Consider the following 11,734-nt stretch of genomic DNA (forward strand, 5'->3'; position numbering starts at 1 on the left):
TTTCCCTCCCATTGTATTCAGCCTCCCAATAGTCACTGGAGGAAAGGCTGAGTACTTAATAACAAGTTAAAACTCAGAATGTTATTTATTTCAGTATCACAATAGAGCACTGAAAAACACTCCAAATATTGTACTTTAGCAATCACTCTCCAGGCAGTTTTACTATTAGTCAGAAATAGAAGCAGAGTGGGATTCCTTAGATAACAAAGTACAGTAGAACCAATTTCTAACAAATTTTTAGCATACAAATCTCTATTTAGTAAAAAGATTATTTTTAAGCATCATATTTCTTTTGGGTTCTCAGTGTGAATTTTGATTAAAGAAGTTTACCAAAATAAGAAGTGTTCCAAATGGAATGAATGCACACACACACACACACACACACACACACGATTGGGAATAAAAAACCCCAACTGTTTCTTTTTATACCAAGTTTATTCATTCATCCATTTAATAACATCACAAATGATTATTGCCAGGCAGCCCCACTAAGTATTAGAGATTCAAATTGAAGACAATAAAATAAATTTCATATATACATGTATATACACACATATATACTATATAAATACATATATATGCAGGTACCCCTAAATATACGATGCTTCTGAGTTTCTAAGCATTTTTAGTGAAACGATATAATTTCAATGCTTATAGCCACCAACTTTATGCCACTCCACACCAAAATCAGCATTTCCAACACAAAAAGCACTATTTATGTATGCATATGGGTATATGTATATCCATATACTATAGAACATGTAACATATTTTATATTATATATACACCTAAATAAATGCAATTTATAAACAAATACTAGTATTTGGATTTTAATTCAGTTAATAGCTTATGAAAAGCTTGATTTTGCTATAAGTCACTACGCAGTTCAGTGTGGATAAACGTTTCTCAAAGTTATGAACAATCACTGCTTGTAGAATGATAGGACACTTTTGCTGCTAGCTTTTAGAATCCATGTAGCAGGGCTGCTTCATGGCACAGATGGAAGAACTGTCCTGGCGAGGTCACGCCACTAGAGTGAGAACAATGGACAGCAATGCCTTGAGCCCTAGCACAGCTACTGTGATTAGCCTGAGATATTGCCCAGATGATTTGCTATGACTCACTGTATCACTGCATTTACTTTAAGAGGCGAGTTCATGTTTTATGTGTTTCAATAGTTTTTTTCACTTATCACACCATGAATATCTATCTATGCATTTATTCCGACATGTTCAATTAATCCCCAGTGTCAAATACTTGGCTTCTTTTCCATCCTCCCTCCCTCTCTCCCTTCATTTCTTTCTTTCCTTCTTCCTTTCTTTGGCTTACTTTTATTTTATGCCACAATAAAGAGTAAACTAGCTAAATCTTTTCACATATTTTTAAAAAATTATTTCCCTAGGCTAAATTGTTAGAAATAAAATTGCTGGTCTGCAGATGAATGGAAAGCATTTCAATGGTTTTGGTAAATGCTGACAAACTGTTTGGAGAATGTCTATTTAAATTTTCACTGCTAGTAGATAAAAGCCCTATGACTTGAACAATCTGTATTTGTTACATGACTGGGCTTTGATTTTTAACCTTTAGCACTTTCATTCCAGCAAATGTTGGACCACTATTCAATTCACATTTCTTTCTGGTCACAGCTTTTAGTTATGTTATTGGCAAGTTGTATTTCTTAAGAATTGATTCTGCTCATTTTTATATAAAGAAGGCCTTTCTTTTTTAATTCTTGAGTTCTAAGAGTTTATTATACTTTAAAAACAATGTCTCTTTGGCAACACTGAATAAAGGTTTTCTAGTTTGTTTTTGCCTTTATATTTCATTTGTGGGTTTTTCATGTACAGGAATATTTTATTTTTATGCATACATACCTATATAATACATGTTTGTTTCATGCTCTGTAGTGCACACACACACACACACACACACAATGTTTCTGTGTGCACCAGTACTGGGGCTTGAAGTCAAGACTTCGTGGCTTTTCACTCATGGCTGGTGCTCTACTATTTGAGTCATGACCCTAGTTTTGGCTTTTTCCTGGCTAATTAGAGATAATAAACTCTTGTATTTGTCTCCCTGGGCTTGCTTCAAACCACACTCCTCGGATCTCAGCCACCAGGGTAGCTAGGATTATAGATGTGAGCCATCAGTGGCCAGAAAAATCATTTAAATTATACTTTAGCAATTTTGTGTAGGCAACTTACTAGTCATAACATTAATAAAATTTGTATTACCTACAACAAATAGTACTCTAATTTCATTTCACTTAAAATCAACTATTTTCTTTCATTCTTTGGGGTAAGTACCTAAATTGTTATGAAGTTAAATTATTTTTATTCCAAGTTACTGTAAGGACTAGAACTTCCCAAACAATGCATAAAATATTTATTGTACCACAACACTTATAAATAAATATATTTGGCTACTGAAGTAGATGCTCTATTCTTTCACTGTTATTTCACTGGGCCTTGTAAAATAAAATCAATAAATACATCAAGAATGCTCGTCAAATGTTGCTGTGGAATCTTATTATGAGCCTATTGCTCTTCTTTTTAACTTATCAGCATGATGGGATCTCGGAAAAGATTCTCAGGCATTTAATTATGCACACATTTACAGAATTAACATTATTTGATACAAGCAGGAATCTTATAATAAAATAAAACATAAAATTTATCAATGTTGTACCAAAATTGGCTTTCATTTTTAATAGGAGGATAAGTTGAAAGGTTTAGCATTGCTTCTAAGTCTATGTCATACAATGGATTACAAAGCTGACTTTCCACAAACTTGTAAATATTAAATAATACACCAACTGTTTATTAAAATTTGGGAAACAGATTCTCAGGATACCTTTAGGTCTGAAGTCTTTTTAAAGGCTGTTAAAAGCAAACTTTCCAGTTATTTTTTCCCAAGGTATGATATTTTACTGTGGTTTATGTACATGATTTGTGTCATTTGTGGTAATATGTAGTTTTATTTTTTTTTCAAATTTTTATTATCAAACTGACGTACAGAGAGGTTACAGTTTCATACCTTAGGCATTGGATGCATTACTTGTACTGTTTGTTACCTCATCCCTCATACCCCCCTCCCCCCACCCCCTTTCCCTTTCCCCCCATGAGGTGTTCCATTCACTTAGACCAAACAGTTTTGCAAGTATTGCTTTTGTAGTTGTTTTTCTTTTTTTACCCTGAGTCTCTCAATTTTGGTATTCCCTTTCAATTTCCTAGTTCTAATACCAGTATACATGGTTTCCAATATACTCAGATAATGTTACAGAGATAGTGTAGGTACAACCACAGGAAGGTGATACAAGAACATCATCTATAATAGATGCTACAGATACACATGGTACATTGAAAGTAATTACAACTGTGATATAACAATCGTTTCCATAACATGGATTTCATTTCACTTAGCATCATCTTATGTGTTCATAAGGGTATAGCTATTGGGCTCTTGTGATCCTTTGCTTTAACTTGCCTAAACCTGTACTAATTACTCCCAATAAGGGAGACCATAGAGTCCATGTTTCTTTGGGTCTGGCTCACTTCACTTAGTATAATTTTTTCCATGTCCTTCCATTTCCTTATAAATGGGGCAATGTCATTCTTTCTGATAGAGGCATAAAATTCCATTGTGTATATGTACCACATTTTCCTGATCCATTCATCTACTGAGGGGCATCTGGGTTGGTTCCAGACTCTAGCTATGACAAATTGCACTGCAATGAACATTGTTGTGCTGGTGGCTTTACTGTGAATTTGTTTGTGGTCTTTTGGATAGATACCCAAAAGTGGGGCTGCTGGGTCATAGGGGAGCTCTATATTTAGCCTTCTGAGGAATCTCCATACTGCTTGCCACAGTGGCTGAACCAGTTTACATTCCCAACAACAATGAAGAAGGGTTTCCTTTTGGCCACATCCCCTCCAACAATTGTTATTGTGAGTTTTCTTGATATATGACATTCTTATCAGGGTAAGATGGAATATCAATGTTGTTTTGATTTGTGTTTCTTTTATGGCCAATATGTAGTTTTATACACCCTCTTTCTTATGTTTATTTCTCTGACTTGCCCTTACATTTCCAGGTGATGGTATTCCCTACCAACTCCACCCAGAGAAACTCTTGGGATCTCCATGCCAACAGTACACTCCTCTGTTATCATTTCCCCAAATCACCAAGAAATGATAGGTATGTGCCCATACACGGAGCTTTTTATTGGTTTAGATGGAAGATCTTGGAAAACCATTGCCTGGATTGGCCTAGAGCCATGATCCTCCCAATTTCTGTCTCCCCAGTAGCTAAGATTACAGACATTTGTTCTCCACTGGATTTTTCAAATAGATCCTAAAGGATGTTATGTCATGGAGAAAGATTAACAGAGCATAATAAGCTATTTTAATATTTGAGGAAACACAATAGTAAGCTATTGTTTAGTAAATGACAAGGAACACACACATTACAAAGCAAAGCCCTTCAGGAGCTAAAATCTTGTAATATCATTGAGCTTTCTCTGCAGTCGACCCTCATGGAGTGCTCCGTCATCTACTGAGTTTACAATGAGTAGCAGGAAGCATCAAGTACAATAGTAGCTGCAGATTCTGAACAATTGCCACTTAGCTGACATAATGCTGGCTACTCGCACATCAACTCCAGGGAAAGCTGTCTCTGCTTGCCCTTTCTTTATCCAAGCACCAGGGTGCATAAGTGCTGTGAAACCATCGCATGACATTTCCCCAAACATCTGGAAGGACAGCTATTGCTGTCTCCATTTGGGAGTTAAGTCTCAATTTGACCACCAGTGAGCTAGGGTGTGACAGTTAATGATGTAAAATCCATCCTCTTCAAGATTGCTTTGTTGTACTTGTTTCTTAGAACAACAACTAACCTTCATTAATTACTTTTCTTTTTTTTGGTGGTGGTATTGGAACATGAACTCAGGGCCTGGGTGTTTGTTATTTAGCTTTTGTTGCCCAAATGGTACTCTACCTCTGGACCCGTAGCCCATCGCTGACCTTTTTCTGGTTAAATGGAGATAAGACTCTCATAGACTTTGCTTCCCTGGCTGGCTTCCAACCAACATCCTCAGATCTCTACCTCCTGACTAGCTAGGATTCAAAATATAAGACATTAGTACCCAGCTTGTCAGTTAATTATAACACATGTCAGAAACTGTGCTGAGTGCCTTACATGGGCAAAGACTTTCTACAATGGGTGTCACAATTTTCCCCTATGAGGCTCTACTTCATAGAGACTTAGAGAGGCTGACCTGTCCAAGGTCACACAGGGGGCACAAGACGAACCCCGCATACAGACTCCAACTATGTCCAAACTCTAAGCTTTTCATCATGATACTGTCAGGAATATGCTCCAAGAAAGAGGGTTGAATATGAGGTATGGCATCAATTAGGCAACTATAATGAACTATGACTAAAAGCCCTCAGAAAAGACAGTTACGACTCCTAAAGTGATGGTGGGCAAATCTCCTTAGATGTTGTGACATTTATTCTAAGTTTCTATTGGGGAATAGATGCAATGGAACACAGCGGAAACTCTGGTGGGGAAGTAAACCATGAAACGAGCACAGTCGTCTATGTCAGAAGTCAGTCACTTTACCAAGCGAGGTCAGCCAGGCCTGACCACAAAGACTGTAGGATCCTGTTTCTATGTTCAACACAGTAATTTTGGAATGACGCAGGGACCGTAAGAAAAACAAAAGGGGAACAACCATCTGAGTGAATGTGTTTCAATTCTAAACTTCTGAACAAATAGGAATGTAAGATGATGAAATGCACAGGGCAAAGGTAAATTTATTTGTAGGAAACTATACAGGGAAAAAAAGCTAAAGGAAACATTATCTCCTAGCAACAAGTGTAACTCTTCTTACAGAGTGACTTCTAGGTCACCTGGCCTCCAAGTAAATATACAGCTCAAGTTCCTTACCTCTTCCAAGTCTATCACAGGGTTTTATGTAATTTCTGGATGGATTCCAGAGTTTATGGATTGTTTCCTTCATCAGTATTAAAAAAATAAGCAGACAAAAAGGTAGGTGATTTCGTTCTTCCTTGCTAAGAGAATGCAGAATTTCCTTCCTTTCTTTCTTCCTTTTCCTTCTCTCTCTCTCTCTCTCTCTCTCTCTCTCTCTCTCTCTCTCTCTCTCTCTCTCTCTTCCTGTCTTTCCTGTTGTTGTTGTTGTTGCTGTTGTTTTCATCCTAGTCCTAGAATGTGAACTCAGGGCCTTAGCCTTGGCTTTTTCTGCTCAAGGGTGGAGCTTCAACACTTGAACCACAGTTCCACTACTGGCTTTCTTTTTCTTTTCTTTTCTTTTTGCTCATTAATTGGAGATAAGTGTATCAATGACTCACCTGTCCAAAGCTGTGAATCGAACTGTGATTCTTAATCTTCTAATTTCAGCCTCCTGAGCAGCTAGAATTATAACCATGAGCCCCCCAGAAGGAATTTGTTCATTCTATGTTAAGTTCTTTTGTTGGGCAATGAATGCACAAAACACTACTTTTGGCATGAGCACTTTAGATAGCGTTTCTCATACATACACGACATAACTTAAAAAAAAATATATTTTATCTGCTAGGTGCTGATGGCTCACGCCTGCAATCCTAGCTACTCAGAAGGCTGAGATCTGAGGATTGCAGTTCAAAGCCACCTAGGAAGGAAAGTCCACGAGATTGTTATCACCAATAAATGAGGAGCTGTGGAGCTGTGATTCAAGTGTTAGAGTGCTAGCCTTGAGTAAAAGATGCTCAGGGATAGCACACAGGCCCTGGGTTTAAGCCCCAGGGCCAGCATGTGTGTGCGCACACACATACACACACACACACACACACACACACACACACTCTCCTTTTATGTATGTATAATACTGTGATGTCAACCATTTAATTCAAATTCTCTCATTCTCTCTGTATTTACTTAGCACATACTAGGGGTTCCCTGTGCAAAGGAAATACTATTTACCCAGCAGTTACCCTGTGAGGGAGAAACATTTTGTACCTAAATACTAGAGTCGAGAAAAAGAAGGTCTAATGAGGTCACATAATTGTACTCCTTGCCTTAGGAAGCTTTGCCAGGAGGCAGTGGCCATGATGATGATTCTCATAGCATCACTGTTCTTTAGAGCCAAGCAACATCCCCCCAAAACTGTGGGCTTCTCAGAAGCACACACACCCGATTGTGGGAATACCTACTTCCCCTCCATGCACTTCAGAAAATTCCGAATTTAGTATAACTTAGTTTCCTTTGTACTTTTTGGAAAGTGCTACAAATCCTTTCTTATTTTTATACGCATAGAGAGAAGGGAGGAATGGAGGAGATGGAGGAAGAAAAGGAAGGAGAGGAGAGAACATAGAAGGAAGGAATGAACAGATGAAGGACATCAGCAAACAAAATAACTTACCAATCATATTAGCTTTATTCTATTTTTTTATCATATTTTTACTTTTACTCATTGATTTTGTGTGATGCTAGTGAGGCTTAAAATGAGGACCTTGCTCTTGGATATTTCACTCAAGGCTGGTGCTCTACCAATTAAGCCATGCCTCCACTCTGGCTTTTTCCTGGGTAACTGGGTATCAGACTCTCATGGACTTGACTTCCCCAGCTGGCTTTGAACAGCAATCCTTAGATCTCAGCCTCCTGAACATCTAGGATTACAGTTGTGAGCCACTAGCACCTGAATCCATTTATATTTTAACTTATTTGGACATTAGTTTTCTAATGAATATAAGCTCAATGAAAGGCCATTTCTAGAAATCTTCCATAGGAAACCTTAGTAATATACGGAAGTACCAAGAGCAGAATGCTAAAGTACAAGGACTTTGGGCAGGCAGAGAAGTCTTTGATCTGAGGTTTCATGAGAACCATATCTCAAGGTCCTCTAACAGAAGTTATACACCATGAAGGTCACATTGACATATAGTCTACTCCAAAATAAACTCTATATGGTTAGGATTTTCCTTTTATTTATAAAGTTACTTATATCTTATCACATTATAAGAAACACTTTCATAAGCATTGAGTACTGTACATGTTCTGATTTTATGTAAGTTTGAATTTTAGGTTCCCCTCCCACCACACACGCACACTGGTGATGCTGATGGCAGGTTTCTTCCCTGGCCATATTGTCTTCTTGAGATCCAGAATCTTTACACACCAGCCTTGCCACCCTTGGTGCCTAGACAAGTCTAAAAGCCCATGAAAACACATTGAGCAGAAGCAACATTTATGGTCTGTGTTACATTGTCAGATGTTAAAAATACAATGATAGTTCACAGAAGGTAAGTTAGAAATAGCAATGTCAGTAGTTTTATATCTATTAATGTATGTCTAGTGGGGTGATATGTGTGTTTTATGTTAACCATCCTAGGGGTGTATCATCCGTTAAGTTTCTGATAATACTGAGAGAACAAGGCACCTTATTTAATTACAGAACACTTTAAAATAGCATTGTGGAAATATAGAAAATAAACACTGAAACCACGCAATGCTAAACATAGGTCAGTACTGCTATATCTGCAAATGAAGTCAGCTAGAGGGAGGAAAGTATAAGCCAACAGTGCTACGAATGCCATCAGGGAAAAGAGAACTTACAGAAGAAAACAGCCCAACAGACTTGGGCTCAGCTCTTCCAGGAAGAAAGGTTTACTGACTGGGTTATCTGTAAAAATTATGCCATAAAATTATGTCAACATAATATGGCCTATTAGGGCTAACTGTAGAAATCAATAAGCCGTACATTTGCAGGTTTACTGTGGATTATGTTTTTATTTTATTTCTGACAAATCTCTATTGCCAGTACACATAGGGCTGTCCTGAGACCTACTGATATAATAGGAAACCCAGAAGGTCAGTCTCCTTTTCTTAAGCAGTTCATATTCTTAGAGACACATATGTATTAAGGAAAATCAATAGGTGAATTGTAAGGTGTATTAGAAAGTGGCCAATCACGGCAGATTTACTGAAGATATGGATTTAGTGAAGAAGATGGGTGGGCATTGGATACAGGCATGGAGAGTGCAGGTTCCAATTGGATGGTTAGAAAATAGGACACTGAGGTACTCTGGGAGTGAAAGACAAAGGGAATGACCCATGCAGACATCAGAGAAAACCATTTTCTGTTTAACATAAATTTGCAAAGGGACAAAAGGTAAGCTTAGATCCGAAAACTATACCACTCAAACCGCAACATGCAGGCAAGAGTGCTTTGCCAAGTCAGTCAAGGTCAACTATTTGCAGAAAAGAAAATATAGACAAACAAGAGATCAAAAGACAGATACTAAAGATACATTTGACAGTGATAAAATTTGGCATGTGATACTTGAACTGCAGACTAGTTTTACACACATATACACTCATGCACACATGCTCATTTTCTTTTTTTTTTCTTTTTTTTATTGTCAAACTGATATACAGAGTGGTTACAGTTTCATACTTTAGGCATTGGATACATTTCTTGTACTGTTTGTTACCTCCTCCCTCATTCCCCCCTCCTCCCCCTTTCCTTTTTCCCCTATGAGTTGTTCAGTAGATTTACACTAAACAGTTTTTGCAAGCATTGCTTTTGTAATCGTTTGTCTTTTTTATCCTGTGTCTCTCGATTTTGGTATTCCCTTACAGTTTCCTAGTTCTAATACCTGTCTACACAGTTTCCAATGTACTCAGATAAGATACAGAGATAGTGAAGGTACGACCACAGAAGGGAATACAAGAGGATCATCAATAATAGAAGCTATGGTTACACATCGCATGTTGAAAGTAATTACAACAGTGATATAACAGTCGTTTCCATAACATGGAGTTCATTTCACTTAGCATCATCTTATGTGATCATAAGGGTATAGCTATTGGGCTCTTGTGATCCTCTGCTATGACTTGCCTAAACCTGTGCTAATTATTCCCTATGAGAGAGACCATAGAGTCCATGTTTCTTTGGGTCTGGCTCACTTCACTTAGTATACTTTTTTCAACGCACATTTTCTTATTGCCTGAAATAGTCCAGCAGCAGATTCAAAGGAACTCTGATTTCTCTGAGGGACAATCATGTTGCAGGGACAACTGAGCTCAGAGGAAATTGAATGAATATTAATACCCATTAATATCACGGAAGTGGATATACATATATATATGTCTAGTCTCAGAAACAGTACACAGAGCGCATCAATTTTATATAGATCTAAACACATGAGGTGAGAAAATCAATGAATGGTATTGGTTGGGATGACTCTTAGGATTGCAAACTAGGCACTTTTGGAAGAGAAGGTGGGCATAGGTTTTGGGGGAGGAAGGTCAGGACAGGTTTCGAGATAAGATCTTATTATGTATCCAATGCTGGCCTCAAGTTCACTGCATAGTTCAGTTGTCCTCAAATTCTCGTTTCTCCTGCCTTGGCCTCCCGAGGGCAGGAATTACATGTGTTCCATCGTGCCTGGCATGGTTTTTGTTTTTAAGTAAATACCACCTTCATTGATGATGGTAGGTGGAAGGGTAAAGGCACAAATACCCATATTTAAATAAAATCATGGCTCTGTGGGCATGAGGAAACTGCATAACTTCAATTGTGAAATTCTTCACATTGCTTGTCCCTTATCTTATGAGATCAATTCATGCCTTAACATCCTTTAAGGTCAAATGTTTATTGAAAAAAAATGGATTACATTTGTTCATCATAGAAATTACTATTTTTACATATGAGAGAGGTCCAAAGGTAATAAAATTTAATTCATATGAATCATGTTATGATTCTCAGTAATTCTGGTCATGGATATGTCCATTTCAATAAAATGTTCTAGTTACACAAAGGGATGATTCTGTTTAATATATGAACTCTGTTGAAGGAAATTAATAGAAAAAAATCTGAATGTTTATTTTGAAGAGGTTTTGGGCTACTCACTTCAAAGCACCTAAGCCCTGGTGGCCTTTTTGGACAAGAGCTAGAGATAAGAGGGTGAACGAAGCTGGTTGTTCTGCATGGAACTGGCTGGGTTGAAAGTGTTTGAAAACACGTCACCTACAACATCAAAGGTTAACTAGAGCTAATAGCACAGGAATAGGTTCCCACAATATTGAATATTTTGTTAAAATACACTTCAAAGACCTTTCTGATAAGGAAAGCTGAAAAGAATGTTCCCCATGATTCCACTGGAAAAATTGCAAAGTTGCTTACAGTTCGCAGGAGGAGTTTTTGTTTGTTTTCTGGAATGAATCCATCAAGGATCAATGATGTTCTTGAAGGGCTAAATAAGTTCCAAATTTTCCATTTCACTATCCAAAGCACATGGGAATGGTTTGCATATAAATTAAGAAGCATGCCACCCTTTAAAAATATCAGTTACTCCATACATAGTACAATGGCTTGTTGCAATTTTAAGTCTTTAATAGATTCAAGGTGAAAGGAACAGCCTATTCTTTGAAAGGCTCTCCAAAGCACAAAGACTGCCTTGTTTTACAGACAGTACATCTTACATCTTTGCTTCAGGATATAACACCAGAGGCTTTGGCAGTGGATACTCAGGAGAAAAGGAGGAGGAGGAAGAGGAGGGAGAGGGGAGGAGGGAGGAAGGGGGAGAGGAGGGGGAGGGGGAGGGAAAGAGGGAGGAGGAGGGGGAAGTGGTGGTGGTGGTAATAAATCCAAGAAAGTCGGTCCCAGATATGGTTTATGACTGACTCCATGCTTTTAAAGAGAGCCTAATGTAATGAAGACAAGATCTAT

The 11,734-nt window shown here is 37.8% G+C and overlaps 1 protein-coding gene and 1 long non-coding RNA gene across 5 annotated transcripts in view; both read right to left on the minus strand.

The window, feature by feature from the left end:
* The window catches only part of Pde4d (phosphodiesterase 4D), a 1,139,603-nt gene that overhangs the window by 471,284 nt on the left and 656,585 nt on the right, over positions 1–11,734 (minus strand). The gene's annotated exons all lie outside the window — the stretch shown is intronic.
* LOC125367629 lies at positions 2,084–5,002 on the minus strand. Its single transcript, XR_007214108.1, has 3 exons — positions 4,052–5,002; positions 3,661–3,666; positions 2,084–3,009 (listed from the first exon to the last, which is right to left on the minus strand). It is a non-coding gene; the product is annotated as an uncharacterized LOC125367629 (long non-coding RNA).

Source organism: Perognathus longimembris, chromosome 19 (assembly GCF_023159225.1).
Source record: "Perognathus longimembris pacificus isolate PPM17 chromosome 19, ASM2315922v1, whole genome shotgun sequence".
Taxonomy (NCBI): Eukaryota; Metazoa; Chordata; class Mammalia; order Rodentia; family Heteromyidae; genus Perognathus; species Perognathus longimembris.